The sequence below is a fragment of the Mesoplodon mirus genome (genome assembly GCF_964341445.2).
Source record: "Mesoplodon mirus genome assembly, chromosome: 3".
NCBI classification, from domain to species: Eukaryota; Metazoa; Chordata; class Mammalia; order Artiodactyla; family Ziphiidae; genus Mesoplodon; species Mesoplodon mirus.
The window spans coordinates 170,485,537-170,508,600 of record NC_138978.1 but is presented as its reverse complement, the minus strand read 5'-3'; the positions used below and the strand labels follow the sequence as shown (position 1 = coordinate 170,508,600).

General features: G+C 39.4%; 1 protein-coding gene and 1 long non-coding RNA gene across 13 annotated transcripts in view; one reads left to right on the top strand and one right to left on the bottom strand.

Annotated features, from left to right (window-relative positions):
- The window catches only part of LOC309801035, a 79,498-nt gene extending 67,594 nt beyond the window's left edge, over positions 1-11,904 (bottom strand). The window contains exons 1-2 of the long non-coding RNA XR_014293523.1: positions 11,830-11,904; positions 7,013-7,147 (exon numbers count right to left, since the gene is read on the bottom strand). This is a non-coding gene — a long non-coding RNA (uncharacterized lncRNA). The remainder of the gene's footprint in view (positions 1-7,012; positions 7,148-11,829) is intronic.
- A 195-nt stretch (positions 11,905-12,099) lies between these two features.
- The window catches only part of PRRC2C (proline rich coiled-coil 2C), a 96,162-nt gene continuing 85,197 nt past the window's right edge, over positions 12,100-23,064 (top strand). For 11 of the 12 annotated variants that reach the window (XM_082615442.1, XM_082615449.1, XM_082615446.1 and 8 more), the window contains exon 1: positions 12,101-12,282. The gene's annotated coding sequence lies outside the window, so the exon portion shown is untranslated. Of the gene's footprint in view, positions 12,283-23,064 lie in introns of all 12 variants that reach the window. The other variant, XM_082615445.1, reaches the window with a different exon arrangement.

Genomic DNA, 23,064 nt, shown 5'->3' with positions numbered 1-23,064 from the left:
CTTTTGCAACATAGCAACTATTAAATTCCTGATTATGTAAAATGCAATGGATATGTATTATTCTACATCCTGGAACTGAATAGGAGAAAACGTTTTTCTTATACATGCTTTTGCTCTGCACTCAGCACTTTTTCTGCTGTCCTAAACCTATACGTTCATATTCAGGGTTCATGCTGAATTTGTGTTTGTGTGGATGGAGACATACAGTGTCTCTACTTCACCCCCCTCCCCAAATTTCAGGGAAGCCAGAGGACTGTCCACAGAGTGAGTGATAATGGGGGCATTTTCTGGGCATTGATAGAAAGGTACTTACCAACACTTTATTTTTACACTAATTCTTCAGGATAGACAGCCTACTTGGTAAGGATATCAGACCTCTCCAGACAATTCTATTTCATCTTTTCCTGACCTAGAATTCACTAAACCTAAGTAGACTTTATATTATCATGTATGCTTCTAATTACATACCAGCTTATATATAAACACAATCTATCAGTCCACATATTTGTCTACCAGCACACTTTTACTCCCAATAGTAACATGAAGAAAACAATAGCACTTGGCCTGTCTGTGAAGCCTTAGGCCGTATTTTGCAGGAGGGATGATATGGACAAATAAATTTATATTACCTAGAGCCAAAATCAAACCAACAAACAACAACAAAACTGACATGGCTTGACTATGTTTTCCTTATTACCTATGCTCCTTTCCCAATCATCTTTGTGAATACGAACAGTGCCTTCAGTATATTTGCTTTCTTAGAAGAGTCCATCAGAATCACATAAAGAATTTTTTTAAAACATGAGTCCCCAGGACCTTGCAGCCCTTTACCACAAATTCCAGAGTGTGAGACCCAAGAATTTATGATCTTAACAATTCCTCAGGTGCTTTTTCTGTGGCCAGCACCAAGAGTGTGTGAGAATCACTGCCCAGAATACCTAGAACAGCACTCTACATATAGTTATTTTATACAAATGTTTTGATAAATGAATGAATGAATAAGTCAAGATTGTGGAAATTAGCAAATCCATGAGTTCTAACCACACCCAAGATCTACTGGCTTACGCACCTTCTAAGTGTCTTGCATCTTGCATAGTATGGCCTAGATAGATACTGACTCAACTCTGATCTGTGTAATCTCACCCCCATTCCACCCTGAGCAGCCAGCAACAATCCCACTTAGCCAAGAAACAGTGATAAGAAAACTGCTTTATTTTTACCCCTTGACTGGTAAGGTAAACAGACTGAAATCATAAACCCTAGCCTCACAGAAATACCTCCTGGCATTCAATGTAACTACTTATTGGTTATCTACTATAGACTTTATATATGCCATGCACAGTAGAAGATACAAAATGATTACAAGTCTTGATACATGTCCTTGAATATTTTACATTCAAAGTTGATAAGACAAAAGGATGTGTCACATCCTGTGCTGGGAGCTATTTGATATCATCTTATTCATTCCTCAGAGCAATTATATGGAGGGAAAAGTATTATTATCTCTATGTTATAGGTGAAGAAATTGAGGCTTAAAGAGGTTAAATACCATCTCAAGGTTATATATTGGCAGAGTTTGTATCTGAATTTCTCTTCTTTCTGACTCCAGAATTCAAGCTATTGCCCCAAAACTACTATGCACCGTGCAATGAAGATTACTATCCATTCAACATCCACTCCAGAAGTATGGAATAAGCATTTACTATACACTAGGTCCTGGCATAGAAGCAGATCACACAGGGTCTCTGTCTTCATACAGTTTCTAGTTTAATTGGAAAGGCAGACATTTAACAGTAAACGCAACAAGGATTATAAGGGAGAACTAGAACTAGAACTAGAACTATAAGGATGTTATACAGGAGCCTGTAACCAGGAACTTATTTTGGTCTAAGGATTCAGGAAGTACCTGAATCCATGTAAACCCAGGAACTCCACTTCCTAGCTGCACAGTTTGGGGAAAATTACAATTCCTTATTTGCAAAATAATGACAACACCAGTTACAGGTTTTGTGAGGGTTAAAAGATACAATGTATACAGGCTTCCCTGGTGGTGCAGTGGTTAAGAATCCGACTGCTAATGCAGGGGACACGGGTTCGAGCCCTGGTCCGGGAAGATCCCACATGCGGCGGAGCAACTAAGCCCGTGCGCCACAACTACTGAGCCTGTGCTCTAGAGCCTGAGAGGCACAACTACTGAAGCCCACGTGCCTAGAGCCCATGCTCCACAAGAAGAGAAGCCATCGCAATGAGAAGCCCATGCACCACAATGAAGAGTAGCCCCCACTCACCACAGCTAGAGAAAGCCCGCGCGCAGCAACGAAGACCCAATGCAGCCAAAAATAAATATGTAAATAAATAAATATTTTTTAAAAACCAAAAAGAGATACAATGTATGTAAAGCACAGAACCTGACAAAATAACTACTCAATAATCATTAATTAGCAGTTATTTAAAATATTCATTTATATTTAAGAATATACAAAAGTAGGGGTAAAACAGAGAGAAAAGAGCAGTAGAGGGAGAAGGAAAACGCAGGGCAAAGGCTCTAAGGCAAGAGGGGTAAAGCAACACATAACTTGGTTTAAGATCCAGTCCTGCTGGCTAGAAAGTAGAGAGCTATGCCAGAAAAAGCTGGAAAGGCAGGTGGGGGACCACAGCAAGCCTTCACGTAAAGATTTTTATCTTTATACAGAGGCAACTGAAGCAATTAAAGGAATTTAAGACAAGGAAGGAACTTGTTGAGATTCAAATTTTAAAAGATTACCCCAAGGGAGGGTGGAGAGAATTTCTGTTTCCATTTTCTTATTGCACATATATATATATATATATATATATATATATATATATATATATATATAATTTCCAACTAGCTTGCACATGCAGCTTTTGTAATTTAAAAAATAATAAGATCAGTGATGAAAATGCTACCTTGATTGTGGTAATAGTTTCATTTGACTACAAATGACTAAGGAATAATATACATTACGCTGTATTCCATGTGCAATGCCAAGAAAATTCACCAATTTTACCTAGACTACATAATATCCCAGTGTAAATTCATCCAAAGGCTCCTCTTGCCCCTGGGGTAGAATCCAGACTCAGTTTAGAAGGCTCTTTGCAGTCTGGTCTCTGATCACCTCTGCAGTTTTGCTTTTTACTTCTACTTCTCTTTCGCTTTAAGCAACAGAGCTACCAAGATACTTTATTTTTTTAAAGATTTTTTTGATATTTAAAGTCTTTATTGAATCTGTTACAATATTACTTCTGTTTTATGTTTTGTTTTTTAGGCCACGAGGCATGTGGGATCTTAGCTCTCCGACCAAGGATAAAACCCACACCCCCTGCACTGGAAGGTGAAGTCTTAACCACTGGACCGCCAGGGAAGTCGCCCAAGATACTTTAAAATCCTCAAACATGCCATATTCCCTTGGGTTTAGGGGTGTCTTTCCACACGATGCTTCCTCTGCCCGCACCATTCTTCACCCTTCTCTATATGCAAGCCAACTGCCTCTCTTTCCCCAAACACTGTCCCACCAAATACTGCAATTACCTCCTCCATCACAGACACACACTCACTCTTAACACACACCCATATATGTAGCTAATTCCTATAAAATGTTAGGATCCATCTTCCCTGACCAGCCCTCTCTGTATATCTGGTTTAGGTGCCCATTCTTTTGGCTCACATGGTAACTTTTAATTCCCTCATCAGAGCATTTATCACCATTAGTTATAATTGCTTGTAATTTTTTTAACCTCACCCCTTTCTCATCCCACTTGATTATACACTCCCTAAGAGCAGGAGTTTAGACTGTCTTATTTGTTGAAGGAAAAAAGAAATAAAAGTTAAGTATAACATATATAAAGTTAAATGTCCCATATTAAAGCGAATAATACAGATTTATGATACACATCATGACATTTACAAATAGCAAATACACATTTTGAGTAATGTATTAAGAATTCCCATTCCATTTATTTTCTGCAATCCACTTCAAAAAAGGTAAATTCTTCCCCTGACATTAGGTCATCTCTGACCTAATAAAGTTCTATGCAATACTTATTAGCAAGACTGATGCCAATCCTTTAAAGCAAAATTCCCTCTAGGCTGATTTTTTTTCGGGGGGGGCACACCTCAGGCATGCAGAACTTCCCTGACCAAGGATCGAACCCGCGCCCCCTGCAGTGGAAGTGTGGAGTCTTAACCACTGGACCACCAGGGAAGTCCCCTCTAGTCTGATTTAAGGAAACTTTCTTCTAATTCAAGGCAACAATAGTTAGTTATGATTTGTTAACAATGCACTTCATCCTAATAAGCCCTTAAACCCTCAACTAGTACCATGGGCTGGCTGGCCAGCCCAGAAGTCACACTGCTAGAGAACAGGCAACAGGCTGTTGCTCATTGTTTTTTTCTTCCACTGTTCCTGGAAAAAACTTACCTTTTGCAAATTTGGGTCCTGAACAAAAAGTAATAATAAAAATCTTGAGCCCAAATTTTCTTTCATTCTGCGACCTTAGATAAAGGTCAAAATGTTAAGCAAATAACTAGAACTTATATTTGCATGGTACCACGTAAGCGTAAATACCTTCTCACTACCTCCTCATTTCATAACATTGATAAAGTTGGATAATTAATGCATTGCTGAACTGTTGATTCAATTTGAATTTTAAGGAGAGTGACTGGGGATTTCACTCTCTAAATCAGTAATCTAGTTACTTCAGTGTTTTTAATTGTATCAGACCAAATTACTGATGATTTATTACTTAATGATTTTAAGCAACTGTATTTCTTGCTTTGGGTGTTAATCTTTTAACAATGGGTAGTATTTGTTCATGCTTATTCTTTCTGTGCTCTTTAAAGAATCACTTGAAATCACCTTCTGTCATTGAGCTGAGGGAGATTTCACCAGCAATGGTCATGCAGCATAACGCTCTACCAGCAAGAAAAGAGCCTGATCTAGTTAACAGCACCAGTCACTGTACCTGAAGGTCATAGAGCAAGTGATGAAGAGATACAGTCCTTGAGTGAAGGGTCAGAGAAAGTATGCAAAGAACCTTCCAGACTGCATCAGCTTTGCTTAAAGTTAGACCTAAGTTCAAAACACCAACTCTAGCCCCAATTAGCATTGTGAGCTTAAAGCAAGCCCCTTATCCTTTTTGAGCCCAGTTTTATGATCCGCATTGCAATTTGCCACATAAAATGATATGTGTAAAGAACCCAGAACAGTGCTGGCTCCCAGCAAGCATGTGATAATTTGCAGCTATAACAGTGTAGAAGAAGTTAATGCAGCACTAACAGTCAAGTGAGAACCACAGAACTGATGTATTCCGTTGCTGCCAGGGGCTCCTGAGGCCTAACTTCTTGGTTTGCTGCAGCCTGGCTAACCCCTCAAGATTAAAAGAACCTTCTCTGGTATCAGAAAAGGCTCCCTTCCTGTTAGTGGTCTCAGAAAGGGCATCTTCTCAGGCAGACCGTAGAGATCAAAAGGAGATTTTAATGTGGAAGAACTTTAGAACTAAGATTTATGGCTCCACTTCATTGCAGCCAGCATAGGGTGACCAACAATCCCACTTTGTCCTGGACTGAGAAGTTTTTTTGGATCATGGGACCTTCAGTACTAACACCACGACAGTCTCATGCAAACTGAGATGGTTCATCATCCTAGCATTTTCCAAGGTTGGGCAGGTGGCCTGGTAACATGTAGCCTAATAGGTGGTACTATTTTATTAATCATTATTATGATTAACACTTTCCAATTAAAAGTCTCATACAGGTAATAATGAATATTGAAATGAAGAGTTTCATTTCACTGCAATTTATCCAGGCTGTTAAATACTTTGCGAAGCTTTTTCTCAATTCTCTTTCAATCACTATTCCTCTTTTCTTTTCTTCCTATCAAGACAGTGCCCTATAAAGTTAACAACGGTCCAATCCCTAGAGTATTGTGCTTACTATTAATTCCCATTTGAAGCATTTATCTCACTGATACTCTCAGCAACTCAAAGAAATATTTCTGAAATAATGGTTTAATTAACCCCAGCAGAAATAAAAATGGAGAATACAAAGAAATAAAATCTGAACTGGGTGTGAACTACCGATACTCTGTAACACATGAAATTCTATTTTCCAATAGAAGCCTGAAAGTTATTCAAAATACCTAATCCCAGTGCTAACAAAGAAATGTACTATCATGAAATAATGCCATTTACAGCAACATGGATGGACCTAGAGATTATCATACTAAGTGAAATAAGTCAGACGGAGAAAGACAAATATCATATGATTTCACTTATATGTGGAATCAAAAAAATCTTCAAAGAATGATAAAAATGAACTTATTTACAAAACAGAAACAGACTCACAGGCACAGAAAACAAACATGGTTACCAAAGGGGAAGTGGTGGGGGAGGGATAAATTAGGAGTTTGGGATTAACAGATACACACTACTTTATATAAAACAGATAAACAACAAGGTCCTACGTATTGCACGGGGAACTATATTCAATATCTTGTAATGACCTATAATGAAAAAGAATCTGAAAAAGCATATATATATGTACACATATATATATAATTTTTTAACATCTTTATTAGAGTATAATTGCTTTATAATGGTGTGTCAGTTCTGCTTTATAACAAACTGAATCAGTTATACATATACATATGTCCCCATATCTCTTCCCTATAACATCTCCCTCCCTCCCACCCTCCCTATCCCACCCCTCTAGGTGGTCACAAAGCCCCGAGCTGATCTCCCTGTGCTATGCAGCTGCTTCCCACTAGCTATCTATTTTACATTTGGTAGTGTATATATGTCCATGCCACTCTCTCACTTTGTCCCAGCTTACCCTTCCCCCTCCCCGTATCCTCAAGTCCATTCTTTAGTAGGTCTGCATCTTTATTTCCATCTTGCCCCTAGGTTCTTCTGACCATTTTCTTTTTTCTTTTTTTTTTTAGATTCCATATATATGTGTTAGCATACGATATTTGTTTTTCTATTTCTGACTTACCTCATTCTGTACGACAGTCTCTAGGTCCATCCACCTCACTACAAATAACTCAGTTTCGTTCCTTTTTATGGCTGAGTAATATTCCATTGTATATATGTGCCACATCTTCTTTATCCATTCATCTGTTGATGGACACTATATATAAATTTTAGAAAAAGGGAAATGTATTACAACCTTACTTCTCTTAATTACTATGTAGCAATAAATGATTTGAATTGGTGGCTTCATGTTTACATTTTATATACAATTGGCTGGGCAGCAAAAAAATTAAAAGTGACTGGGCTTCCCTGGTGGCGCAGTGGTTGAGAGTCCGCCTGCCGATGCAGGGGACGCGGGTTCATGCCCCAGTCCGGGAAGATCCCACATGCCACGGAGCGGCTGGGCCCGTGAGCCATGGCTGCTGGGCCTGCGCATCCGGAGCCTGTGCTCTGCAACGGGAGAGGCCACAACAGTGAGAGGCCCGCGTACCGCCAATAAAAAACAAACAAACAAAAAAACACACAAACTGGCCTGACTTGATTGTAACTTGACTTTTTTTTTTTTTTTTTTTTTTTTGCGGTACCCAGGCCTCTCGCTGTCATGGCCTCTCCCATTGCAGAGCACAGGCTCCGGACGCGCAGGCCCAGCAGCCATGGCTCACGGGCCCAGCCGCTCCACGGCATGTGGGATCTTCCCGGACCGGGGCACGAACCCGCGTCCCCTGCATCGGCAGACGGACTCTCAACCACTGCGCCACCAGGGAAGCCCTGTAACTTGACTTTTAATGAGGAATGTTGTTAAGAGGTTTGGGTAGCCACGGAAACAGAGAAAAGAGCATACAGGGTCACTTTAGGGTCAGTGCCCATCCAAATGCTGTCAGGAGAGAAGGAGCCCAAGTCAACAGTGCAGCAGGATGCCCCTACTATATTGGAGATCAATGTACAAAGTTGCAACCATTGGAAACTGAGTATTTCTATCTCTGGGACAAAACAGTCCTGTCATGGAGTTAGATGAATCAAGAAGAGTCTGTACACACAACTCCACTTGTTCTGAACCTGTGCTCATCAAGCAACCTTCTGTTAATGCCTTTGGTTTCCTGAGTAGGTTTGTCTACATAGAAAATGCACTGGCTTTGCAATCTTGAGTATTCAGGTATATAAATTACAGCTCTTGGAAATTAATAACTATTCTGGCTGTATACACCAGTCTTGTGACCTCGGTTAAGATAAGTTCATCTGATGGCCGGAGCTGTTCTACATTGCTAATGAAAGATATTTCTGTTCTAAAATACTCTAGACAACATCCTAGAGTATTTTGGAAAATTCACCAAAGTTATGCTTCCCTGTCTGCCTGGGGACAGTCAGCAGGCCTTTCGCTGGCAATGGCCCTATATCAGCCAAGCTTTTCCATTTCAAAAGATCGTTGATTATCAATGGGGTGGGGGTTGAGTGCCTGTGATTTACCTCTCTTTATTATTTTATTTATTCCAACATTGCTACAGTGACAATTTCATGACCACAGTGGTATAAAAGACAGCTCAGACTAGGAGAGGTGGTAGGTAACCTTTGGATATAAAATATACCATAAACAATTTATAAAGTGGACACAAGTTACCATCTACTACACATCCACCATATGTTTAAACGCAGTATTATCATTACAGTCCCTCACTTACAGATATCCTTGCCTCCCTATGTTACACTTGCCTGGTAAAACTCAGCATGGGTGAATCTTTCTATCTTTTCTGTAGCTGTACCAAAGAGCTAACATTGCTTGGAGAAATCATATGAATAAACTGAATGGCATATTTTAGATCCATAATCACAACTTCAAAAAATGCTCTCAGCAGATCATGGGAATCCTACTCTGTTCCTCACACTAGGTTTACTTTTTCACTCTCTGAGATAAATTTTGAATCTCCTTCTCCTCAAACTTCTACATACCAAGCCCTCTCATCAGATTACTTTGCTCCCTACTTCACCTAGAAAATAGAAGCCATCAATGGGACTTCCTTTATGTTCCCACCGTCAAATCATCAATTGTCCCTAGAGCTGCAACTATCTTCTCCTCCAACAGTGCTCTGGACTCACCTCTTCACACCTTCTCATGGATTTCTCTCTTTTAGTTTCCCTTTCTCTACTACACAATTGCCACCTCTTCCCTCTTCTGGATTATTCCTATTATCATACCAACATGATCTATTGTCTCCAATGTTTTAAAATGTCTCTCTTTACTCCACATCTCTCCAGCCACTACTTTCTTTCTCTGTCATGACAAAGTTCAAGTTCTGGAAAGAATGGTTTATCTAGTCTCCACTTTCTCAACATTTATCTCATTTTTAGCTCACTACCATACGGCTTCTGACCTCACTGCTCCACCAAAGATTCTTGTAAAAGATACCAGTAACCTCCATGTTGCCAAATACAATTGACACTTCCGGCTCCTTCTTCATAGGACTTGACCTCTCAGCAGCATTTAACATAGTCGATTGCTCACACTTTCTTACAATACTCTCCTCTCTTGGCTTCTGTGACATCATCCTCTTGGGTTTTCCAGTTCTCTGGCATCTGCTCAGTGTTCTTTGCTTAATCCTCCACCTCCACCTAACCTCCAAATGTTGTTGTTCTTTAGGTCTGGCCCTTTATTCTTGTTTCTCTAATCTCTCTCTCTGAGTTATCTTATCTCTTCCCACTGCTTGAAACACGTGAAGTACATATGAAACATGTCAATGAAGCCCAAATCTCTATCTCCAACCCCAACTTCCCCTCTGAGCCCAAGACATCCATGTCAACTGCATATTTTATCTACAGTTGGACACTATGTGAACACCTCAAATTTAACATGCCTAAAATCTAATTGTTCTCAATTTTTTCTTTTTAATATTAAATTTTTATTGCTCCACCAACCAAACTGCTTTCCTTCCCTCTCCCATCCCCATGGTCTCTATAAACGTCACTGTCATCCACCTAATTGTTCAAGCCATAAACCTATGTCGTTGTTTTTGTTTGTTTGTTTGTTTTTTTAATTTTTGGCCGCATTGTGCAGCATGCAGAATCTTAGTTCCCTGACCAGGGATGAAACCTGTGCCCCCTGCAGTGGAAGTGCAGAGCCTTAACCACTGGACTGCCAGGGAAGTCCCTAAATCTACGTCATCATTGATTCTTCTCTCTTCTTCACACCTTCCCCTCACTTAGGAGTGATCATCTCCCACAAGCAAGTATATTCTAGCTCTAAAAATATATACCAAACCTGTCTACTTCTCTCCATCCCACAGCCTCTATCCTACTCCAAGCTACTATCATTCTTCACTAACGTAATTACTTCATTACTGCCTAGTGGGGCTTCTTGCTTCTATTCTCACCTCCCTTTAATCCATTCTTCACACTCTTCACTCAGCAGTAACGGTGAGCTCCTTAAAATGGAAAATCAGACCATGTGACTCCCCTTCTTAAAATCTTCCAATGACTTTTCACTGTACCTGGAAGACATTCTGAACTCCTTACCCTGGCCTCCAAGGCCCCTCTAAGCCTAGCCCTTGTCTCTCCTTTTAGTTTCATCTTGTGCCACTCTCTCTCAACTAAGCTCCTAGTTCCTAGAACATTCCAAGCTCTTTCCCAAATCAGGGCACTTGTAACTGCAGTTCATTTGGTCCAGAGCACTTTTCCACCTACTCTATGCATTGCTGAGTACCTACTCATAGGACTGTTATTTAGGTCCCAGTTTAAATGGCACCTTCTCAGAAAGGTACTCACTGACCACATAAAGTAAATCCGGAGTGCCTGTCTTCCTGGTTATTCTTTTCTTCCTTCCTGTTTCCCTTCCTTCCTTCCCTCTGTCTTTCCTTCCTTCCTGACCTTCTTTTCTCTCCCCTTTTTTTCCAGTTATTCTTTACCTTAATACCCTGTTTGTTTCCTTCACTGCACATATCCAAATCTACTATGTGATCTGCATCACTACACTGTTTCGTTAGGACCAAGATCTTAACTTTTCTTTACTTTTGTATCCCAGTACCTAGCACATATAGTAGGTGCTCAATAAATATTTGGTGAGTTAATAACACAAACTTGAGAAGTAGGTGTTATTATCTCCATTTTACAAAATGAGAAAACTGAATTTAAGAGATGTTAACTTATCCATACTACATAGTAATTAATTAGCAGAACTGTTCATTCATACCTGTTTGTCTTATTTTAAAGCCTAAAAAATATGTAATCCTTTTTGTATCTTAAACACAATGCTATATATATTTACATAAGCATGCACACTATATACACACATGTATGCACTATATATGTATACACACATTTATCATTTGTTTCTCATAACAATTTTATCACTCAAAATTTTTTCTGATTGTAAAATCTGGAAATTACAGAAAGCCATGCATAAAATATTTTTAAAAACCTGATGGCTCTAAGAAAACTACTGTTAAAGTGTTTACCATTATAAACATTTCAGAGTACATTTTAAAGTCTTTTTTTCTATGACTATGCATATATGTGTGTTTTTATAGCACATTTATGGCATAAGCGTATTATGGCTTAAACAGTTCCCTTGTCCTTAAACATTATTCTGAATTTAATGGCTTCCAAATATTCCATAATATGGGTGTAACATAATGCATTTATCTCTGTATCTTTATTAACAAACAGGTTTTGGTATTATGAATACTGAGTATTGTGTATGTACATTTCTAGAAAATACCGATACTGCCAAATACCAAGGTTAAAAACTATGCATAGTTTAATTTTGATACACACTGCCGAAGTGTTGTTTTAACCAATTCACACAACTTTCCAGCACCTACAAGAGTGCTCACTTCCCTGAGGCATAACAACCTGTAATTGAGGTCTCTTTAAGAGTTCCTGGAGAGATCTCAGGCGAAATCTTCACCCTGCATCTTGAGCTCTGATCACAGGAACTCCTTCGGTCCAGCAAGCGGCGCCGTCACCTTCCGTCGGGGTTGGGTCGTCGCGGAGACGTCACGTGATCCGGCCGTCTCGGCGCCGGGGGGCGGTCTTGCGGGGATTTGCCTTACGTACGCCGCCGCATGACGTCGTACGTAGGGGCTGGCTAGCCGCCATCTTGCTTCTTTTTCTCGCTCGCTATTTCCCTCTCGAGAAGGAGCGAAAGTGTTTTGGCGGTTTGTCCATCCGCAGCTTCGGATCTCTGGGGCCCGGGGTCCTTCCAGCCGCCCCCTACCCCTAGTTTCCCCTTCCCCTTCCCCCTATAAGAGCTCTGCGGAGCCCCTGGAAGCGCGGAAACACACAGCTTGACACTCATCCTGGCCGGTAAGGAAAGCGAGGGCGTAGGAGCTGCGATCAAAGCGGGCCCTATCCGGGAGGGCTGGCGTGGGGCGGCCCGGGGCGTGGGAGCGCACCCCGACCCTGGCGCCCAGAGACGAGGGAGCCGCTTGGAGAGGGCCTTGGGTCCGGGCATCCTCTTTTTCTCTTTGGCTTCCATCATCTCTGCTTCTGGGGGAGCCTCGGCCTCCTGCTATGGGAGCGGGAAAAACCGGAGTCAGACCCGCCCCATGTGGTCTGCAGCGGGAGTTCCGGACCCGTCGGCCTCCTCCCACTCAGGCCCTGTAGGGGGATTACGCACGTTGCCGGGTAAGGGAAGGGAGTTTCCTTCCCGCGGGATAGGCGGGTGCGCGGTCTCTTTTCCTAGTGTGGGCATGTGTCCCCCCAAACAACTCAGGGGCTCATCTAGGCTCTTTAATGCTTACCTCTTCTTCATGTTTAGTGAGGGTGAAATTTGCAATGAGTAGTGTGCGGGAGAGACCGGGTTAAAGGCCGGGCTCGGTGAGAGGCTCTTCGGGGAATGAGGACCAGTCCTACTTCCGCTAGGGACGTGCTGCTCCAACTCCAGAGGCGGGTTCGGATAGTGTTTTCTCACCCTAGGCCTCTCCATCCCCTAATCTGCTTGGTGACTCTCACTCCGCAGCTTTCTCTCTTTGAGATAGCATTAGTGTTGGTGTTACGGTAAAGGCCCCACTTTAGGGCTTGAAGAAAAGGGCATAGGGGGCCAATAGGAACACTGATAAATTCTTCCTTCCCTTGAGAGGAATGTGTCTAATTCCTTTAAAGGGATGTGTATATGTTTTGACTTGATCTGAGATTCTTTTGAGGTTTCCGACGTGTCTGATGTTTGCTGGCTTCTAAGGCTAGCCGGATTTCCGCATTGACCGATCTTCAGCCTATGTCCATAGATTCATACCTCGCCAGGGTACTTGGAATTGTACAGTAGGCGACTGTGCTGTAAGATTTTCATTTGGAATGCCCCCAGAAGAATCGGGATTCTTGATTAAATGCTTGATAGCTTATTCCCGCAAATAAAAATGATAGGGTGATACTTAAACGCCCACTAAGCCCAACTCCAGCATTTGTTAGAAGTAGATTAACCTCCTCTGTTGGTAATTAAGATGCTGCTCAGACTGGAGCCATTTTTAGGTGTGTGTCACAAATGCACTGCAGCATCTTTTCTGGTCCACTTCAAATGCATTGATCCCCTAAAAAAAGGAATAGGTTGAATTTGAGTTTCTAGCATATAGTCAACGAGTAATTCTCTCCTTTTCCATAATGGAATTTTCAGAATATAGGCTTTTTACATTTACTTTTGTGTTTCGGTCTTGTGAACTTCTGTATGTGGCTGTTTTCCCTCCACTAGTTGACCTTTTACCATGTACTGAGCACATAAATAAGCTCTTTACAGACATTCTCTGTGTTAATCCTACAGCAAGCCTTTGAGGGAGGTACTATCATCATCCCCATTTTACAGATGAGGAAATGAAATCTGAGAAATTAAAGTAGTTTGACCAAGGTCACACGGCAGTTATTGATGGTGCTGTATAGATTCAAACCCAGATTGTCTAAACGCAAAGGGGATGCTCTAAGCTGTCAAACTGCCTCCCTGTTTCTTGTAATTTTGCAAACTATAGGAACTAAATAAGATGCAGCATTATTAACCTAGTTTTTGTTTTCCTTGACTCAGTGTAGAAACATGGTTGCTTGTGAAGGTTAAAGTGTTCCAAGGTGTAAAAAACACATTATAGCTACTCTGGGGATAGAAAAGCCAGTCGAGTAAAACTCAAATGCTCTGGTATGACAGATAATTTTTAAATTTTGATATCTGGCCTATATTATTGATAAAATATTTCCTCATCTGTAAAATGGAGATGATAATAGTAGTAACTCCTTCAAAGGCTTGCTGTAGGTTTATCACAGATAATGTATGTAAAGAGCTTATTACTGTGCTCAGTACATAGTAAAAGGTCAACTAGTAGTGGAAGGAGAATGACAGAATACTGGTAGAAGAAAATACTCTTCTTCCAAGCAGTGGGTAACCTGTATATTCTCAGAATGGAGTATACCTTTGGGAACTTAAGAAATAGTTTTCCTTTTTTTTTTTTTTTAAGGCTTTTTTAGACTTAAATATCTTTTTTTTTTCCTTTTTTTTTTTTTACACTTATATATTGGGTTTTGTTTCTTAAAGATTTCTTCATGTTCCAGAGTCAGTACGCCTGGGATCAGTATATTGGGCACAGCTGAAAACACAGAAGTTCTGCCTCATTCAAGTCCCTGTCTCCCCTCTACCCCTACCCCACCCCCCCATCCTTATGGTAAAATGTCTTTGAAGATTATATTATGTCCTCCTCTCCCTCCAAGTGGTTTCCTTCTTCCCCCAGCCCCCAAACACCACTTCAGTTTGTAATTCAGTTGAGGAACTCGTTTTTCAGATGCTATTTATGCCATATTTGTGTAAGGCACGAATTGATCATTCATAAAATGTTGACACAGACTGGTATAGAACCCTATTCTTACCATGAAGGAGATCCAAAAGTTGTGTCTGCCTGAGTTATGACTAATAAACTTTCAGTAAAGCGAGCCTTGTCATCTTATGAATAGGCTGATACAATGAAAGCTTGTCTCTCAGTCTGTGTTAACTGTTGCTTAGAAGTCTTGAGAATTAATAAGTTAGTTTTGAGTCATAACATTTAAAAATTCTCAATAATGCCATTGATGCATCAGTCAGGACATCTTTTGGGGTAAAAGCGTTCTCTGGAGAGGGTGATTCCAGTGAATTTTTTTATTGTATGTGTGTCCTCCCCCCTTCCCCAAAGGCTAAATATAGTCTGACCTTTTTGCCAGTTATATTTCTAGTCATTATTTTGCTCTAGATTGACAGAATGCCTGTCACATTTTGGGGGCTTTGTGTGCACATATTTTCTGGCAGATCAGAACAAGAGCTATTACTGAGTTTCAGCAGTTGTCTAGTTGACAGAAACTTGTATGTGGTTAGCCTATACCTAGAGTTGAACACAAGATAGCAGTGGAATTATTACTGTCAATGTAATATACTCAGCCATGTGTGGTGCTGCTAGGTGCTCTACATTAAAGAAGAGCAGGACATAATCAGCATTTGTGAAGGACATCTAGTATTAAAAAAACACTACTGGGTTTTGATTTGTTTTTTTTTTTTTTTTTGGCTACGTTGGGTCTTTGTTGCTGCGCATGGGCTTTTCTCTAGTTGTGGTGAGTGGGGGCTACTCTTTGTCGCGATGCACAGGCTTCTCATTGCGGTGGCTTCTCTTGTTGCGGAACACGGGCTCTAGGCACGTGGGCTTCAGTAGTTGTGGCATGTGGGCTCAGTAGTTGTGGCTCGCGGGCTCTAGAGCACAGGCTCAGTAGTTGTGGCACACGGGTGGCTTAGTTGCTCCACGGCCTGTGGGATCTTCCCAGACCAGGGCTTGAACCCGTGTCCCCTGCATTGGCAGGCATATGCTAAACCACTGTGCCACCAGGGAAGCCCCAATACTGGGTATTATTTACATAACATTATATAGAAGTTTTCTGTTTACTTGTCTGCATTCTAATATTAGTCTGTTTTCCTTTACTAGACTGTTTCCATGTCTTATCACTTTGTACAGTGGTTGGCATGTATCTAGAGTTTATTATATGTTATTGAATAAATGAGATTAGGAAACAGAAAGATTAGATCCACAACTAAGGTTCAACTGACAAATGTCCTAGTGGATCAAAAGAATACCCCAGTCATTTTTCCCCCTTTATTTACCTATTAGAATAGTATCAGATGCTTTCAAATAGTTTGTGTTTATGTTCTGTACATTGTGAGATTTTTTTGCATCAGATTATCCTTACTAATTTTTAGATTTATTCAACAAACATTACAGATTCTTTTAATTTTGTAAGGCACAGTGCATGAGAGGAAAATGGCTTTTGGTTCGTACTGCCAAGATATTCACAATCTTAAGGATTAATATGAGAAGTTATCATGTGATCTTTGGATTCATACCAGAATATAAAAATAAAGATATACAGACAGGTAATGGAAATTTGGGACAGAAAATTCATATATGGAAAATTGTCCATAGTATAGGTCGAGTGCCCAGTTGGTTACAAGTAAAGGCATGATGGCCAGGAGGGACTAAGAATAATTGTAATTATTAATATTTAGTGAGCACTTACCATGCCGGGCACTGAGCTAAGAACACTTTGAGGACTATCTCTTTCATTCCATACAATAAGCCTAGAATGTGGATTATTTTATTACCATTACACAACTAGAAAACTGGATTTAAAGAGATGTAGTAATTTGTTCAAAGTTACTTAGCTAGTAGGTGAGATTCGAATTATTGACCCAGAGCCTGAGTGCTTAACTTCTATACTACATGGATTTCCCAGTGGCCAGTGTTTCTCTAACTTTAGTCATTCACAATTTTTGCTTTATCTTCAAACCGTCTGTCAATATTTTTCTTTAATTCAGCTTACTATCTTTTAATTAAGTGAGTTTAAAAGAAAAATTTATGTGATTATTTGGTGTTAGAGTTTTTTCCCCCCAACGTGTTAAAGTAAACATGTAATTTTAAATATTCCTCTATGGACTACTTAAAATCATCTAATATACCATCAGTACTCATTTGTATCCCACCCTTTGGGACATAACTGCTATAAGAAATGAATACTGCATAGGATCAGGCAGCAGTTGGAATTAATGAAGGCCAGAAGTGATGAAAGCCTAAAAATAGAATAGATTCATCAAACAGGAAATGGCAGCATTACAGGAGTAGAGATATAAATTAGAGCCTTAACTACATACTTGGGACAACCATTTCCAGGATGAACTGCAAAGTGGAGTGGGTTTATTTAGACAGAGAAATGTAACAGGATGTCAGCTACATACTTGGGACATCCATTTCCAGGATGAACTGCAAAGTGGAGTGGGTTTATTTAGACAGAGAAATGTAACAGGATGTCTAAGATAATCTATGGCAAGAGAAGGAGAAAAAGAATGAATAACTTAAGGAAGAAGTCACTACAGAAATCAGGGTAGAAAAATGAAAATCTCTAAAATAGGATTGTGACAGCCAAATGTAGCAGAGTTCAGAAAAATATGTGAGAAATGGCTCTTGGATTTGGCTTGAGTGATCCTTGGTGACTCTAAGAGAATTTAAGTCAGTTAATGAGGCTGAAAGGTTATAAGCAGGGAGGAATAAGTAGTGAGACCTCAATTTCTAGGTGTGTTGGATACTCAAAATGAGCTCTGGACTAGGAGTTTGAAAACCTGGGGTTAATCCTTTTGTCACTTGGGGGCAAGTGACTTGGCTTCTTCAAGTTTTGGATACACTGTATTCATCTGGAAGATAAGGATAATACTGGTTTCCCCTATCTTAGAGGATTGTTACAAAGATCACATTAAATGTGTTTCTTATACTTTTTGAGTTTAATATTCTTTGATATCACATGAGTCTTAACCACATTTAAAACAAAAGGGATGCATGAAAAGTAGAAAGTTGAAGGTAAGGGGAGGATAGGTTCTCAACAAGATTGGAAGATCTCCTCATGGTGCATATGTAATTAGAGAATGGGTGTCTAGGGAAGTTAATAATCGATCTTCCTTCCTCCTTCTTTCCTAATGAATAATCTGAAAGTGCAGGGCTGCTGCATATGGTTGTACCATTTGTGCACTGCACAAAGGTGCCTGGCTGAAGGAGGCAACAAGGACTGAAATCTAGCCCTTGATCCGCTTTCAGAGTCCTGTGCCCTGGCTAGGCCTCCAGCGGAAATTGTGCCTCCACTTCTCTTCTCCCTCCCAAGACATGAGCCCTCTTACCAGGATGAGTACCTGTGTCTTCCCAGAGGGTGTGTTTTTCTATGTGCACAAAGGCCCTGTGGAGGCCAGTGCTCTGAAAGGCTCCTTAAGGAGACATATTAAGGATATGTTTAGAACAACATCAAAAACATTTGGGAGACTGGAGAAATGGTCACTAGGAACAGAAAGCTTAGAACTTATTATGAAAATGGGTTAAGTAGTTGCCCAACAGCAGGTATAGAATTCCAGTTTATCCAGTGTATTTTAAAGATGGGCACTGTAACTTATTAAGTGTTTCTAGTAATTTGGAAACAAATAATGTTTATTAAAATATCATATGTAGATGATCAGCTTTCAAAGAGGAAAGAGAATATATGAGTAAAACTATACTTAACATTTTAATCTTCAAAAAAACCACTTTATACTTTTTCAGTTGCAATTACAATTTACATTTTTGGCAATATGACTATTGTTGTTTGGCCTGTATATGTATATATTTTTAATGTTATTTGATGTTTGAGCTTTTTTTTTTTTTTTCGGCTGTGCTGGGTCTTCGTTGCTGCGTGCGGGCTTCTCATTGTGGTGGCTTCTCTTGTTGTGGAGCACAGGCTCTAGGCGCGTGGGCTTCAGTAGTTGTGGCACGAGGGCTCAGTAGCTGTGGCTCATGGGCTCTAGGGCGCAGGCTCAGTAGTTGTGGCACACGGGCTTAATTGCTCCGCAGAATGTGGGATCTTCCTGGACCAGGGATCAAACCTGTGTCCCCTGCATTGACAGGTGGATTCTTTTTTTTTTTTTAACATCTTTATTGGAGTATTATAATTGCTTTACAACAGTGTGTTAGTTTCTGCTTTATAACAAAGTGAATCAGTTATACATATACATATGTTCCCATATCTCTTCCCTCTTGTGTCTCCCTCCCTCCCACCCTCCCTATCCCACCCCTCTAGGTGGTCACAAAGCACCGAGCTGATGTCCCTGTGCCATGCGGCTGCTTCCCACTAGCTATCTATTTTACGTTTGGTAGTGTATATATGTCCATGCCACTCTCTCACTGTCCCAGCTTACCCTTCCCCCTCCCCATATCCTCAAGTCCATTCTCTAGTAGGTCTGTGTCTTTATTCCTGTCTTAACTCTAGGTTCTTCATGGCCTTTTTTTTTTTCCCCCTTAGATTCCATGTATATGTGTTAGCATACGGTATTTGTTTTTCTGTTTCTGACTTACTTCACTCTGTATGACAGACTCTAGGTCCAGGCAGGTGGATTCTTAACCACTGTGCCACCAGGGAAGTCCCTTGGCCTGTATTTTTAAGTAACTGTTTTTTTTTTTTTTTCTTTTTGCGGTATGCGGGCCTCTCACTGTTGTGGCCTCTCCCGTTGCGGAGCACAGGCTCCGGATGCGCAGGCCCAGCGGCCATGGCTCACGGGCCCAGCCGCTCCGCGGCATATGGGATCCTCCCAGACCGGGGCACGAACCCGTATCCCCTGCATCGGCAGGCGGACTCTCAACCACTGTGCCACCAGGGAGGCCCTAAGTAACTGTTTTTAATGTTAGGTTTAAACTTTGTAGATCTTAATTGAACATAATATGAAGAATTACTTCTGAATTGGGACAGATAGAGGAATTTTATTTTAAAAGCAGGGAAAGGATGTTATTGAAATAAGCCTTTTGACAGAGATGTGGAAGGTTGGTTATATTGCTGTATAAGTGTTAAAATTTTGATTAAGAAAAATTGGATTTTTTGATATGTGTAGTTACCTGTAGCCCCCACCACAATTAGGATACAGAATGTAGAAAGATGAAATATCTCCCAACTGTAGAACAGAGTCTTCTGACATTTTGGAGACACAAAATATCTCTCCAGATGAAGAAAGAGCTATTGAGTAAGGATTGAAAAGTCAAGAATAGCTTATATGTGCTGATTGCTTGATTTCCTGACATGACCAAAAAATAAATAAATAAATTTCTTTGGTTGTATAGTTATATTTATGACAAATTTGAAAACATGGAAAAAAGTGAAAGTAGAAGGTAGGAGAAAGAGATGGGTAGGTTAACATGTCTCAAGACAGATTGTTTTAATGGTGGAGGAATCTATCTAGCTAGTGCTTGGTGGGGAGGGATGCTAACAAATTCTCTACACTTAAAAATTTAAACTTACAATTCCAACCCTTAAAGGCAGCCCTTTAGTTATATGAAAGGTTTAGAATAATTCATGATGTTGGATGAGCATCTTGAACAGAATGCTTCTCTTTTTCTCCCATAAAATCCAACATACTTGCCTTTCAAAAGATAAAGTTGACTAAGAAATTATTTATGCATTAGTTTTTATTTACTATGTGTAAGTTTTGAAAATGTTATTACCATTTATTAAGCTCATTATTAAGTACCAGACACCATCTAACAGCTTTGTACACACTTAAATCTCACAACAGACTAGAAGATATAGCCAACAGATGAGGAAATAAAAATTCAGGATTGTATTTAATGACTGTGGAAATGCTTATGCCATAATATGTGTATGCCACAATTATGCTATAAAAACACGTAGCTACTAAATGTTAGAGCTGGGATTTAAACTTAATCTGTTGTAAGAGAAGTAATTGTGTAATACGAACAGTTTTAAAATACTACAAGTTGTCCAAAAGAGTGCTCTGGCAGTCACCTTATAGAGTAAGTGATAGACACACAGCTTTACTTTGCTGGGATAGTAATTTATAATACAGAAGATTTGATAGCTACATTTCTTTTCTGATAAGGCTTTCTTGGCCCCAGAAACTTAATTCACATATTTCAGTTTCTAAGAACAGTCTGAGCCCTTCTACCATTTTGATTAAAACTGCAACAGATTTATTTGTATTACACTTTGTTTTTAAAAATGACAATTTTTAATGCTTTTGCTGTAGTGCTATTTGTAGTAGAGGCAGTCAACGTGGTGATATTCTTAGCTTTACTATTATAATAGCAGATGATCTTAAAAATATTGGATGTCACTCTAACTTTATTTTTTTAATTTGTTTTTTATTGAAGTGTGGTTGATTTACAATGTTGTATTAGTTTCAGGTGTATAGCAAAGTGACTCAGTTATACACACACATATATATATATATTCTTTTTCAGATTTTTTTCCATTATGGGTTATTACAAGATGGTGAATATAGTTCCCTGTGCTGTACAGTAGATCCTTGTGGTTTCTCTTTTATATATAGTAGTGTATATCTGTTTATCCCAAAATTCTAATTTATCCCCCCACCCTTTCCTCGTTGGTAACCATGTTTGTTTTCTATGTCTGTGAGTCTATTTCTGTTGTGTAAATCAGTTCATTTGTATCCGTTTTTTGAAGATTCCACTTGTAAGTGATATCATATATTTGTCTTTCTCTGATTTACTTCACTTAGCATGATAATCTCTAGGTCCATCCATGTTGCTGCAAATAGTGTTATGTCACTCTGACTTTAGAATTACTAAGTGATTATAATAATTAGTAATGGAAGTGACCTTAGAAGTTGACCAGTTAACCTTTCACTCAAAGCAGAAGTTACCTTTTAAAATATTTTTGATAAAGGCTTATCTTGCTGTTGCTTGAACATATCTGGTGCCCAGGAAGACACCGTAGTCAACCTTTAACAGTCATATTTTAACATCTTCTAAATTTCCAAATATTTGAACACCATGATAGCATTCAAACTTCTTCACTTTCTCTTGGCTTCCATCATCTGCAGAGGGTTTGGCTTTCTTTTCAGAGCTCTTTTTTTCCCCACAAAGAAACAGTTATGTATCTCTTCACGAGAGTTACTGTTTCTCTAAAAAAACAAAACAAACTCTGGGGATGAGACAGCAGGAGAGATAGGGAGAGAGGTCTAAGCTTATTTCCTAGAAGCATCCTTCTCTCACATACCTCATGGCATTGTGGCATTTTGTGCCTCAGCAAAATTACTTATCACTTCATTTCACAGCTCTTTGGGTTGCTTGGCTAATGGTGAAAGTAGAGAATGAGTTTAAGATATAACTTGTTTCCACCTAGGGTAAACTGAACAGTTATGAAGTCTTTCTTTTGTATCCAATTTAGTTTGGTTTTAATGTTTGTCTTAATGAAGACCAGAATTGAGCGTAATGCTCTAAACAATGTGATAAACACAAGATTCAGTAGAACTGTCACAATTCCAGATTTGTGCATTAGATTTCTATCAAAGTAGCAATTTTTGTAAAGCAGTGCTGTCACACTACTAGCTGTCACTAACTGTCCTGTTTTATATGAACAGGCTGAGGCTGTATTCTGTATTTATGAAATTCAGTTCTTGATCTATGACTACTTATTCTTAAATCCAATTTAATTCTATCCAGCATTCCAAGAAAGTCATTAAATCTTAAGAAAGTCATTAAGTGCATTGTTACTCTTTTGGATGTTTGTGTCATATGTGGTGTCTACTTTCCAGGTCTTTATTCAAGTTTTTCACAAAAGGCTTTGAAAAGGACAAGGTCCAATATATTAGTTTTTCTGGTCACATTACTTCATATTGACTTAGTTGAATATAAAATAATTTTCAGCCTCTAATATTCTATGATCCTCATTTGTATTTAAGGAGGAGTGTATAAAGACTAGTACTTTGATTAACGTGTTTAAAGTCAAACTGGGGGGGGAGTTAATCAAAAGTAAACTTTTTAGAAAGGTAATATTTTACATTATAAATCAACTATACTCCAATAAAAATTTAAAAAAAATTTTTAAAAAGGTAATATTTTGTGAATGCTGATTGACCTGGAACTCAGAGGAGTGTGGTGAATGTCTTGACTTTTTTATTTTAAATGTAAAATTTAGTTAAAATTTGAGTGATAAAATGCTGTTTTCTGAAGTTAATACATCAATTCCCTCTATCTTTGTTAGCTACCATGAGAAAATACCATAGGCGAGGTGGCTTATAAAACAGAAACTTATTTTTCAAGTTCTGAAGGCTGGAAGTCCAAG